Raw genomic sequence first — 13,162 nt, forward strand, 5'->3', positions numbered from 1 at the left:
CAGTTAGAAACGTAAAATTAGCTGATCATGTTCAAAGATTACTTAGAATGCTAAGTGCAAGCAATAATATACTGGCAAATTTTGAAATGTCACTTATAGATATATTTCCCTTTATTTATCTTTAAGCAACACAGGATATTCCTCTCCCATTTTATTATAATAGGCTGGTTCTTCCAGTTGAGTAAAATGAGACCACAAGCTAGTAAGTAGTGTATCATCTGTCTACATCTTCATACATTTTTTCCATCCATTTTCTTAATCAGTTTATTCCAGTTTAGGATTGTGAGGGCCTGTTCCACCAGCAACAGGTCCCATCATTGGATGGGGCGTGAGTCCACAGCAGGCAGGGCACTTCACCCACACATTCACATGAGAAAGTCCAATCAATGCAAACTGAACACCTTATGGATGTAGGAGTGAAGTGGAATGCCTACAGAATCTGTGTGTGACTTCTGCTGTATTTAGCAAATACGTTTAACGATGTATAAGACAATTTGTGAAGAGCCACAATAGAATTCCTTTCAATTGAACAGTTCAAATCTGCAATGAAGGTCATGCTGCTTCAAAAGTTAGTCCCACAAGGTGGCTTCAGTAAAACTTGTTCTTTTTCTGACCCTAATGAAATCTTTGCTAAAGTAGGTGCAGTGTCTTTGACAGTTCCCAGTTCAATACAGTGATACCTAATCAGAATTATTTAATGTATGACGTTTACTGGCACAGTGTTTCAAACACATGATTGGACAGGACCACGATGTAAGCACCTTGAAAAACACCTCTACAATTAGATGTACTGTAGCTAGTGTTTTGGTGCTGTGATAAACCAGCCCGGCCACAGACAGACACATGCTTTTATTTATCTTGCTCCAATACACAGTACCACAATGCCTAAACTGGCCAACTCAGTTTCTTTCTTTCTTTCTTTCTTTCTTTCTTTCTTTCTTTCTTTCTTTCTTTCATCTCTTCGGCCACCTCCTCCTGCTGACTCAGGCTCCCCGTCTTCTCCCTCCCGACTCTAGCCTTGAGTGGAGTGCGGTGGCCTCCTTTATACAACACCCAGAAGTGCTCCAGGTGTTTCTTGATTAAAATCCGGCAGCACTTCCGGGTGTGGCGGAAGTACTATCGACCACCATTCTGGAGATGTCTAAGGGTGCCCCCTGGCGGTGGCCACGTCCTCCCACAGGGTTCAGTGTCCCGGCTCCATGGCCCCCATGCAAACCAGGAAGGTTGCCCTTTCATGTTCTGGGGAAAATACTGCCCCCTCTCCCTGTCCTTCCCAACTTCCGCCATCCCGGTGGGGCAATGTCCCCAGACATCTGTCACAGTGCCTACAACATATTGCACTTGCCATAGCATATAAAAAATATTTTATTAACATTTCTCAAAATAAAAGTGATAAGCATTGAATATTCTCATCTTCCAAAGGTCTATAACTCAAACAAAATCAAACTGCAAGTTTACAACTCTGAATAGCTCTGTTATTTTGGGAGAATTAAGTGGATAGTACAGGCAAGCTTTTTTAGGCTGAATGGTTCTAATAATGTTCTAACAATGTAATGTGACCCTTTGGTTGAATAGCCACATAGATCTGTCAACATTGTTCTTACATGTGGTTGTAATGAAAATCTTTAGATTTTTCCAGTCTTACATAAGTTTTGTCCTCTATTTCCTGTTTTCGCTTGGATCCATTCTTGCATATTTATTGTTGTATTTCAAAACATGCAATAATATTATTGGGACTTGAGCCACCTGTTTTCAGGTAAACGGTGGTTGTACATGATGATTTAGACAAGTTTAACATTATTAAAGTCATGGAGAGTCATGCACTTAATTACATCCAACTCCAAGTGATAACGGTAGTGGACTCCTTGCAGTTTGCTTATCAAGCATATTCAATTGTTGGCGGCAGTATTAAAACAGTATCTGCTTTGCTTTGCCTACTGCTGACTATATCTGAGGATTGTTCTTTCTTACTTCTCTAGTGTTGTTAACTCCAATATGTCTGCGAGATAAGCCCCGATAGTGACATGGGTTCCTGATCACTTGACAGGCACTCCTTGGTTTATGAGGTTACAGAGCTTGTTTTGAGAACGGGAGCTCATCAACACAGGGGCATCGCCAAAGTACTATCTGACCTCCCTTCGTGTTTATCCTTTAAACATTAACTTTAAAAATAACTCTAAAGCAAGCTAGTAGAAATTTTCAGAAGACTTTTCAGTCTTGGGTTATGTAAGTGGTGGACAGTTACATGAGGAGGAGGAGGATTATAAAAGCCTGGTCAATTACTTTATTGAGTGGTTCAGATTGAACAGTCTGCAGCTCAACATTACTAATACCTAAGAGATAAGGTTTCCTTAACTGCAGTCTCCATCAAAGGAGTACAACTGAAGGTGCTGCAGGTAAGTGAGTAACTCAGGTTGCAACTGGAATGAAATCTGGAATGGGCTGCAAACAAAGAAACCATATACAAAATTATCAGAGTCAACCGGTCAGGTTCTTTAGCAAAGATGGATAATTTGTACCTAATTTTTATAATGTTCTTTCATATGCAGTGGTTTGATAGGCCATTAGTAAGAGAACAGAAGATGTCATTGAGTTTAATGTGTCTTACATTTCCAATTTAGCTTGGAATCTCAGAAGACAGTAGCAGTGAGAAAGGTTACCTGAGGTGCTGGCCTTCAAGAACAATGTCTCATGCACTCTACATGACAATGCGGACAAGGAAAATGATGCTGTAAGATAGATAGATAGATAGATAGATAGATAGATAGATAGATAGATAGATTTGCATTTAAGCATCTTCAGGACTCTATGTGCTTAGGAACTCCTTAGTTTGTAACATAATGGAAAAATAACAGAAAGTAAACAAAGCAACAAACATTATTCCCCTCTAGACCTTTCTAAGCGCAGTTGAGCCAGCTACCCAAACCTCAGAAGAAGTAAACTTCTTTCTGCCTCCCAGACCTCTCCTTCTATAATAAACAGGCCTCTGCTTCCTCTTCAACAGGAAAGCTCTTCTAAGCTTGTCTCACTGAGGAGGTGGAGCCTACACCATGGAGTAATTTGGTGTCATTCCACTTTGAAAGGAAGAACATCTGGGCCAAACATAAAACTACCATTCTCAGGAGCCTTTGCAGTAGAATGGATACCTGTAGCAACACAGGATATTCCTTTCCCATTTTATTATAGTAGGCTGGTTCTTCCAGTTGAGTAAGCTGCAGCTGCTGCTGCTGCAGCTGCTGTCAGCTAGTGACTTGGGGGTTTGTAGAACCCAAGGTTCTGTTACACACCTTGGACACTTGGCCAATATGTTGTTTCTCATCTGGGTTGTCTACTATCCTGTAGCAATCCCGCTCACTGTTACAGAAATGCAGAACAAGATTAACATTTGTGCTGAATTACTTTATTGTCTGTGGTCCTAAAACTAATGGTTCATATAGCAGGAAGTGTGGTGTAGTGGTTAAGGCTGTGGACTTCAAACCCTTCAATTCCTGCTACTGACACTGTGACCATGAACCAGTCAAAACACCTGCCTGTGTTCCAACAGGACAAACAAAAGACATGTAGCCAATTCTATCTCAAATGTTGTAAGTTTCCTTAGATAAATGTGTCAGCCCAATATAAAAATTAGAGTAGATCAAAATCATTTTAAAAGATGGACTAAACAGCAGCACAGATGTGTAACATATACAAGACAAATTGCAAGAAAGACCAAGTAATTTACCATTGCAGCCAGGAAAAGATAACATTTTAAATGTAAGTACTTGAAATTAAGTTTCTCCACAGATGTCTTGATTACTATCCAAGACAGTCAGGAATGCAATAATTTAGGAGAGCCTCAGCATAGACCTACTGCTCTTGCAGATCAAAGAGAACCAGCTGAAATGATTGAGGGAAGGTGGAGTAGTTAATAGCAGGTAAATCTTATATATCTACAAGTGATCTCTGCAGGTTAATAATAATTAAAATAATGATAGTTCAGACTACTTGTATGCAATCTTAATCCCAAGAAAAATCAAAGAGTAAATAATATTGCAATTTATATAATATATCAATGTAATATAATTTTTTGCTTTGCACCCTCCCCACCATAACCTATCGTCTGTAAGTGAAGAGCGCAAGCTTTAGATTCGTCAAAAATTTAGATCTCCGGTTTTTGACTGATCGCGACGTTTTAGGGTCCCATGATACTGAAAACATTGATATCTTGATGATAGGTGTTTGTCTGTGTGTGTGTGTTTGTGTGTGTGTGCCACAGTTTCTTGAGGATGGTCTAGAGCTAAAATGGCTGGATGGAAAAACACCAAAGTTGAAACTTAAGTCTGTTATGAGATGATGATGTGCTGATTAGTTTTTGAGTCAAATCTTGCAAGAGAAAGAGGCACTCTAGAGCACCGCTCAAATACCATAACCCTGCAATTAATTATGAATTGTTCTTGTCAATTGTGTAACAACCTATTTTATGATCAGAAAGATCAGCATCAGAGTGGTAAATAATTACTGAAATGTTATAGAATAGTTCAGGTAACTTGGTTACCAGGGTGCAAAGCCTACTGACACATCTGAATTTTTCATTTTATATTAATTATTCTTTGTTCTGTGCAGTATAAGGTTATGATGACCAGTTATTACTCTGTAAACCATTTATATTTATAGAAGCATGGAAACAACTGTCATGGGTTTATTAATATTCTTTACTTTTGTGGTTTTAAATTCAACTATTTTTAAAATCAACTCCTCATAGATTAGAAAAAACTATCTATACTAATAAAAGACAAAGCCCTCACTGACTCACTCACTCACTCACTAATTCTCCGACTTCCTGTGTAGGTAGAAGGCTGAAATTCGGCAGGCTTATTCCTTACAGCTTACTTACAAAAGTTGGGCAGGTTTCATTTTGAAATTTTTTGTGTAATGGTCATAACTGGAACCTATTTTTCTCCACATACTGTAATGGAATTTAGCTCAATGGCTGTGGAGGGCGGAGCTGCGTGTCACATCATCACGCCTCCCACGTAATCACGTGAACTGACTGTGAACGTAGTACGCAGAAAAGAAGGAAGAGCGCCCAAAGAGTGCTGAAGAAAAATGCATACAAGCTTATTCACAAGTGCAGCTACTGCGGAAACAAAGCACGGTGTAAACCGTAAGTTTAAATTAAGTTAATGGACACGCTCCTGCTGCCATTTGTCATGCCTTCGTCGAATACTTTATTCACTACATACAAGTTTAATGAGAAGACACAAGGTATAAACGAGACTTTGGATCACTTTGTAACGGAGTTAAAATTGCTGTAGCGAGAAACTTTTAAGTGCCGGGTCTTAGCTAACATTAAATAAAGCTGTGGACATCGCAACATCACACAAGAGAGCAGCTGAACTGACTGAACGCAGTACGAGTGATCACTTCCATGCATCACACCTGTTCAAAAAATGCATTACACAATTGACAAGGTGGGAAAAGAATATGCTGCGAGCTGAGCTCCACAGCTAACACGGTCTTGCGGAAGCAACTTCGTCACGCTGCCACCAAATACTCACAGAAAAATCCAGAAGTTAATACACACGCTGCCTCTAGAGTTTCTCCATACTCAATGTATTCCTCGTGTCCCCTTTATACCCTCTGATCTCCCATTTCAATTCAGATGCCTCCAATTTCCAGTAAGGCTCTGCTTCGCGATGAGAAGTAATAAGTCTCAGGGACAGACCCTACAAAAGTTTGCCATTGATTTCAGGCAAGATTGCTTTTCTCCTGGACAACTATACGTTGCATTCTCAAGAGTGAGCTTGCGCAGCTTCGTCATATTACAACCGAAGTGCTGAACTGACAACGTGCTATATAAAGAGAACTATAACAATCGTAATAAGCGAACAATAAAACAGCGGAGAACCCGTGGATTAAATAAAAAGGCAGCTTCCTTGGCGTAGCAAGGAAAAAGGATGGCCTTATATGTCGTTCGTTTATAAAACAGTGGAGAAGCTGTGTAAAAGCTGCTTCACAAAAAACCAGCGGAGCGCCTTATATGAGCAGACAGTCAGCTAAAGAAGGGAATCAATAAATATCTATAATCATAATAAACGAACAAAAAATAGCGTACAAGCTGCGGATTAAATAAAGGAAATGGGTACCTGAACAGTAAAGTACAGTAAGTCTCAAATAGCTACACAATAACTATAGCAATCGTAATAAATGAACAATAAAACAGTACAGAACCGCGAAGCAAGGAGAAACGACCGCCTGATATGGCGTTCGTTTATAAAGCAGCAGAGAAGCTGTGTGAAGGCAGCTACACAAAAAAACAGCAGAGCGCCACACTCTGAATGTATTTCTGGCATCACCGTTATACCCTCTGATCTCCCATTTCAATTCAAATGCCTCAAATTTCCCGGAAGGCTCTGCTTCGCGATGACAATTAATAAGTCTCAGGGACAGACCCTACAAAAGGTTGCCATTGATTTGAGGCAACATTGCTTTTCTCCTGGACAAATATACGTTGCATTCTCAAAAGTAAGCTCAGTGCACAGCTTGGTCATATTACAACCGGAGTGCTGAACTGACATCGTGGTATACAAAGAGATCCTTAACAGATAGTTATTGGTATATTTTCCCTCAGTTTAAAAAGGTTTTCTTTTTTCTTAATAAAAATTTAAAAGCAGTACTTCGTCACTGCGAAGCGCGGGGATTTTGCTATATACAGTATACCTGTATATATGTAGATATATATATATATATATATGGATATGTATATATATATATGTGTGTATATATGTAGATATGTATATATGTGTAGATCTGTATATATATATATGTGTGTATATATGTAGATATGTATATATGTGTAGATCTGTATATATATATATGTGTGTATATATGTAGATATGTATATATGTGTAGATCTGTATATATATGTATATATACACTGCCTGGCCAAAAAAAAAGTCGCCACCAAAAAAAAAGGTCTCACACTTTAATATTTCATTGGACTGCCTTTAGCTTTGATTACGGCACACATTCACTGTGGCATTGTTTCGATAAGCTTCTTCAATGTCACAAGATTTAGTTCCATCCAGTGTTTAATTTAATTTTTCACCAAGATCTTGCATTGATGATGGTAGAGTCTGACCGTTGCGCAAAGCCTTCTCCAGCACATCCTAAAGATTCTCAATGGGGTTAAGGTCTAGACTCTGTGGTGGCCAATCCATGTGTGAAAATGATGTTTCATGCTCCCTGAACCAATCTTTCACAATTTGAGCCCAATGAATCCTGGCATTGTCATCTTGGAATATGCCCATGCTAACAGGGAAGAAAAAATCCATTGATGGAATAACCTGGTTATTCAGTATATTAAGTAGTCAGCTGACCTCATTCTTCGAGCACATACTGTTGCTGAACCTAGACCTGACCAACTGCAGCAACCCCAGGTCATAGCACTGCCCCCACAGGCTTGTACAGTAGGCACTAGGCATGATGGGTGCATCACTTCATCTGCCTCTCTTCTTACCCTGATGCGCCCATCACTCTGGAACAGGGTAAATCTGGACTCATCAGACCACATGACCTTCTTCTATTGCTCCAGAGTCCAATCTTTATGCTCCCTAGCAAATTGAAGCCTTTTTTTCCGGTTTGCCTCACTGATTAGTGGTTTTCTTACAGCTACACAGCTGTTCAGTCCCAATCCCTTGAGTTCCCTTGGCATTGTGCGTTTGGAAATGTTCTTACTTTCACTATTAAACATAGACCTGAGTTCTACTGTTGTTTTTCTTTGATTTGATTTGATCATTCAGGATTTTTTTCCTGGCACATTTCTTCCTCGAAGATGATGGGTCCCCACTATCCTTCCAGTTTTTAACAATGCGTTGGACAGTTCTTAACCCAATTTTAGTAGTTTCTGCAATCTCCTTAGATGTTTTCTCTGCTTGATGCATGCTAATGATTTGACCCTTCTCAAACAGACTAACATCTTTTCCATGACCACAAGATGTGTCTTTCGACATGGTTGTTTAAGAAATGAGAAGCAACTCATTGCACCAGTTGGGGTTAAATAACTTGTTACCATCTGAAAGATAATCGCCCATGCAGTAATTATCCAATAGGAGGCTTGTACCTATTTGCTTAGTTAAATCCAGGTGTCGACTTTCTTTTTGGTCAGACAGTGTATGTATATGTGTGTATATATATGTATATTTATCTGTATGTATGTATGTGTATATGTATATATGTATATGTGTGTATATATATGTATATTTATCTGTATGTATGTATGTGTATATATATGTTGATATGTGTATATATATATATATATATATGTAGATGTGCATATGTATATATATATAGATATGTGTATGTGTAGCTATGTGTATATGTAGATATGTATATATGTATATGTATATATGTTTGTGTGTGTGTGTGTGTGTGTATATATATATGACAGCAACACTCATAACAGTGACAAAACAATTACATTGATAATCATGTTACTTTATTTTTAAAACGTTTCCTTTTCTTTTTCATAACTTCTTTAACACACTACTTCTCCGCTACAAAGCATGGGTATTTTGCTAGTCTATATATATAATTCACTTTGGGCATTCAAGACACTGAGCGCAAGCAAGACAGAGAGCCACGCCCGCCAACTCACAGAGCCCCGCCCGCAAACTCTAACCCTCCTCCCGCGTCATGGGATACACACAACAGTGCCCCGCCCACCAACTATAACCCTGCTCCTGCATCCACTGTCGCTCTCAAGGCATGTGCACTGCCTGCTTATGTGCCCGCACGCAACAACTCACTAAACACAGCCTCAGTTTCTTTCGTCTGTGCAGCAGTCCACATGAGAGAGAGACACACACAGGCTCGCGAGAGAGACACACACACACACAGAGGCACGCGAGGGAGACACACACACTCACAGGCGCGTGAGAGAGAGACACACACACAGGCATGCGAGAGAGAGACACACATACAGTATAGCAGCGTGACAGAGACATTCCCACACACAGGCGCTCGCGTGCGTTGTTGCAATGTTACTTTTCTTGGTTGTTTATTAAAATACGGATTTTTCAAATGTTCATTTTTTTCCCTGTGCTTAAAACTCTTTTAAAAAAAAGTGTTTTTAGCGAGCGGTTCGTAGTGCTATAGTGCGAACTCTTACAGTGTTAGTTTTCTCTGTTGTTCAAGATTTTCTCAGTGTTATTCAATGTTTTTAAACTTAGTTTACTATTACGCTGTGCATTCTATGGTATAATTAACTATATTTGTGCTTAAAAACTTAAAAAAATATATATATTTACATACAGTTCGTACGGTCTAGAACGGATTAATTGTATTTACATACAATCCTATGGGGAAAATTACTTTTGAAATGAATTATGGTTGTGAACCGAGGTTCCACTGTATATATAATTGACCAAGTCATCCGACCATGGGGAAAACATGACAGAGCCCCGCCCACCAACTCTAACCATCCTCCTACGTTCACCCTCGCTCTTGAGGCATACGCATTGCTTGCTCATCTGCCCGCCCCCAATCGCTTTGGTCTGTGCTACAGTCCACATGCAGCTGTGAGCCACGTTGACTGTTCACGTTGATAATTATGCGCCGTATGCTACGCCGCGGGTTGGCTAGTATTTAATAATCATCAAAGCAGTCATAAACAAGTTGCATATGTCTTTTTATACTGTTTAAATCTAATGACAAAATAAGAAACATACAAATCAGTTATGCTTTTCTGCTGATTTATTTCTTGAGAGCAAATATTAAATCCTGTCTGGGGACAATTTTCCAGGTGATGAACTGTGACTCACAACGTTCTGTGCAAAAACTAAATAAAATGGCACTTAAATTTAATTAAACTTTAATTAAAAGGATAAGTTCAGTATTTTTCAAGTGAAAGTTGTTTTTTCCACAGACATGGTATATATGGATTTACAGTACCATTTGAAATTGTATTCTAAGGTTAAACTATGGTTAAAAAAATATCTTACCAGCACTTGACACTGGAGGCTATTGGGACATGGGGCATCACTGGAAAAGAAAAGCTTAAAAACTTACCAAATATGTCCAAGACAATTGAGTATTATCCATGTCTTGCAATTACGCTCACATTGTAAAATAGTTTATACATGTCATTTTTGAACAAAAAAAAATATTATGAGATTCAGTCATTTCATAAGAAGATCAGCTGTGCAAGCCATCTCAGCCTTTTTTTTTCTTCCACCATAATCTTTCACATGGGAGGCATGAGAAAGACCAAATCACAGTAAACCTTTCATGCCACATGGTTGGTTTTGTTTTGATTTACTTCTGTATTGATGTGAGAAGTCACACAAGCAAATGGAAAACATATCCTAACTATGAGAAAAATAGTACCAGGAATATGCAATAAAATTAATTCTTATAGATTCTGTATGTTGGAAACATAGAAGGCATATTTTCTTATATCGAAACTTAATCTACTTCACTGATAAGCTTGTAGGCTTTTATTGACCAGTTATGTCTATGCCCCATTAGCATGCATTGTAAAGTGCCAGTAAAGGCAAAATATTTTTTAAACTCTATAGAAAATGCTTAATTTTAGAACACAAGTTTACGTGGCAAATGCATATATACCATGTTTGTGAAGGAATAACTCCATCCATCCATCCTCTTCCGCTTATCTTTGGTCGGGTCGCGGGGGCAGCAGCTTAAGCAGAGAGGCCCAGACTTCCCTCTCCCCGGCCACTTCTTCCAGTTCTTCTGGGAGAATCTCAAGGCGTTCCCAGGCCAGCCGGGAGACATAGTCCCTCCAGCGTGTCCTGGGTCTTCCCCAGGGCCTCCTCCCGGTTGGACGTGTCCGGAACACCTCACCAGGGAGACGTCCAGGAGGCATCCTGATCAGATGCCCGAGCCGCCTCATCTGACTCCTCTCGATGCGAAGGAGTAGCGGCTCTACTCTGAGCCCCTCCCAGATGAGCTTCTCACCCTATCTTTAAATGAAAGCCCAGACACCCTGTGGAGGAAACTCATTTCAGCCGCTTGTATTCGCGACCTCGTTCTTTCGGTCACTGCCCATAGCTCATGACCATAGGTGAGGGTAGGAATGTAGAACGACTGGTAAATTGAGAGCTTTGCCTTACGGCTAAGCTCTTTTTTCACCACGACAGACCGATGCAGAGCCCGCATCACAGTGGATGCCGCGCCGATCCGCCTGTCGATCTCACGGTCCATTCTTCCCTCACTCATGAACAAGACCCCGAGATACTTGAACTCCGCCACTTGGGGCAGGATCTCTCCCCCAACCCTGCAAGGGCACTCCACCCTTTTTCGGCTGAGAAATGGTCTCGGATTTGGAAGTGCTGATTCTCATCCCAGCCGCTTCACACTCAGCTGCGAACCGTTCCAGAGAGAGCTGAAGATTACGGCCTGATGAAGCAAACAGGACAACATCAACTGCAAAAAGCATTGACCAAATCCTGAGTCCACCAAACCGGACCCCTTCAACACCCTGGCTGCACCAAGAAATTCTGTCCATAAAAGTTATGAACAGAATCGGTGACAAAGGGCAGCCCTGGCGGAGTCCAACTCTCACTGGAAACGGGCTCGACTTACTGCCAGCAATGCGGACCAAGCTCTGACACCGGTTGTACAGGGACCGAACAGCTTTTATTAGGGTGTGCGGTACCCCATACTCCCGGAGCACCCCCCACAGGATTCCCCGAGGGACACGGTCGAACGCCTTTTCCAAGTCCACAAAACACAAGTAGACTGGATGGGCAAACTCCTATGCACCCTCCAGGATTCTGCTAAGGGTGTAGAGCTAGTCCACTGTTCCGCAACCAGGACGAAAACCACACTGTTCCTCCTGAATCCGAGGTTTGACTATCCGAGGACCCTCCTCTCCAGAACCCCCGAATAGACTTTTCCAGGGAGGCTGAGGAGTGTAATCCCTCTGTAGTTGGAACGCACCCTCCGGTCCCCCTTTTTAAAGAGGGGGACCACCACCTGGTCTGCCAATCCAGAGGCACTGTCCCCGATGTCCATGCGATGTTGCAGAGACGTGTCAACCAAGACAGTCCTACAACATCCAGAGCCTTGAGGAACTCCAGGCGTATCTCATCCACCCCCAGGGCCCTGCCACCAAGGAGTTTTTTGACCACCTCGGTGACCTCAGTCCCAGAGATGGGAGAGCCCACCTCAGAGTCCCAAGGCTCTGCTTCCTCATTGGAAGGCATGTTAGTGGGATTGAGGAGGTCTCCATCCCCACCATATACAGTGTTGACACTGCACTGATTCCTTCTCCTGAGATGCCGGACCGTGGACCAGAATCTCCTCAAAGCTGTCCGAAAGTCGTTCTCCATGGCCTCTCCAACCTCCTCCCATGCCCGAGTTTTTGCCTCCGCAACCACCGAAGCTGCATTCTGCTTGGCCTGCCGGTACCTATCAGCTGCCTGCAGAAACTCACAGGACAAAAAGGTCCTATAGGACTCCTTCTTCAGCTTGACAGCATCCCTCACTGCCGGTGTTCACCAACGGGTTCGGGGATTGCCGCCACGACAGGCACTGACCACCTTATGGCCACAGCTCTGGTCAGCCGCCTCAACAATAGAGGCATGGAACATGGCCCATTCGGACTCAATGTCCCCTACCTCCCTCGGGACGTGGTCGAAGTTCTGCCGAAGGTGGAAACCCCTCTTTGGACCGTCACCTTATCGTGGTGGAGGGGTTTGCGTGTCCCAATGATCCTAGGAGCTATGTTGTCCGGGGCTTTTTGCCCCTGGTAGGGTCACCCAAGGCAAACTGGTCCTAGGTGAGGGATAAGACAAAGAGCGGTTCAACAAACCTTCAATGAAGAGCAAAAACTTTGGACAACGTTTTCCCTTGCCCGGACGCGGGTCACCGCAGCCCCCCTCTGGAGCCAGGCCTGGAGGTGGGGCTCGATGGCGAGTGCCTGGTGGCCGGGCCTGCTCCCATGGGGCTCGGCCGGGCACAGCCCGAAGAGGTAACGTGGGTCCTCCTTCCCATGTGCTCACCACCAATGGGAGGGGCCAAGGAGGTTGGGTGCAGTGTGAGTTGGGTGGTGGCCAAAGGTGGGGACCTTGGCGGTCAGATCCTTGGCTACAGAAACTGGTTCTTGGGACGTGGAATGTCACCTCTCTGAAGGGGAAGGAGCCTGAGCTAGTGCGCGAGG

General features: G+C 42.2%; 1 protein-coding gene across 1 annotated transcript in view; it reads right to left on the bottom strand.

Annotated features, from left to right (window-relative positions):
• LOC120527905 (mitochondria-eating protein-like) overlaps positions 1-13,162 on the bottom strand; it is an 84,053-nt gene that overhangs the window by 5,440 nt on the left and 65,451 nt on the right. The gene's annotated exons all lie outside the window — the stretch shown is intronic.

This window comes from Polypterus senegalus, chromosome 4 (genome assembly GCF_016835505.1).
Source record: "Polypterus senegalus isolate Bchr_013 chromosome 4, ASM1683550v1, whole genome shotgun sequence".
NCBI lineage: Eukaryota > Metazoa > Chordata > Cladistia > Polypteriformes > Polypteridae > Polypterus > Polypterus senegalus.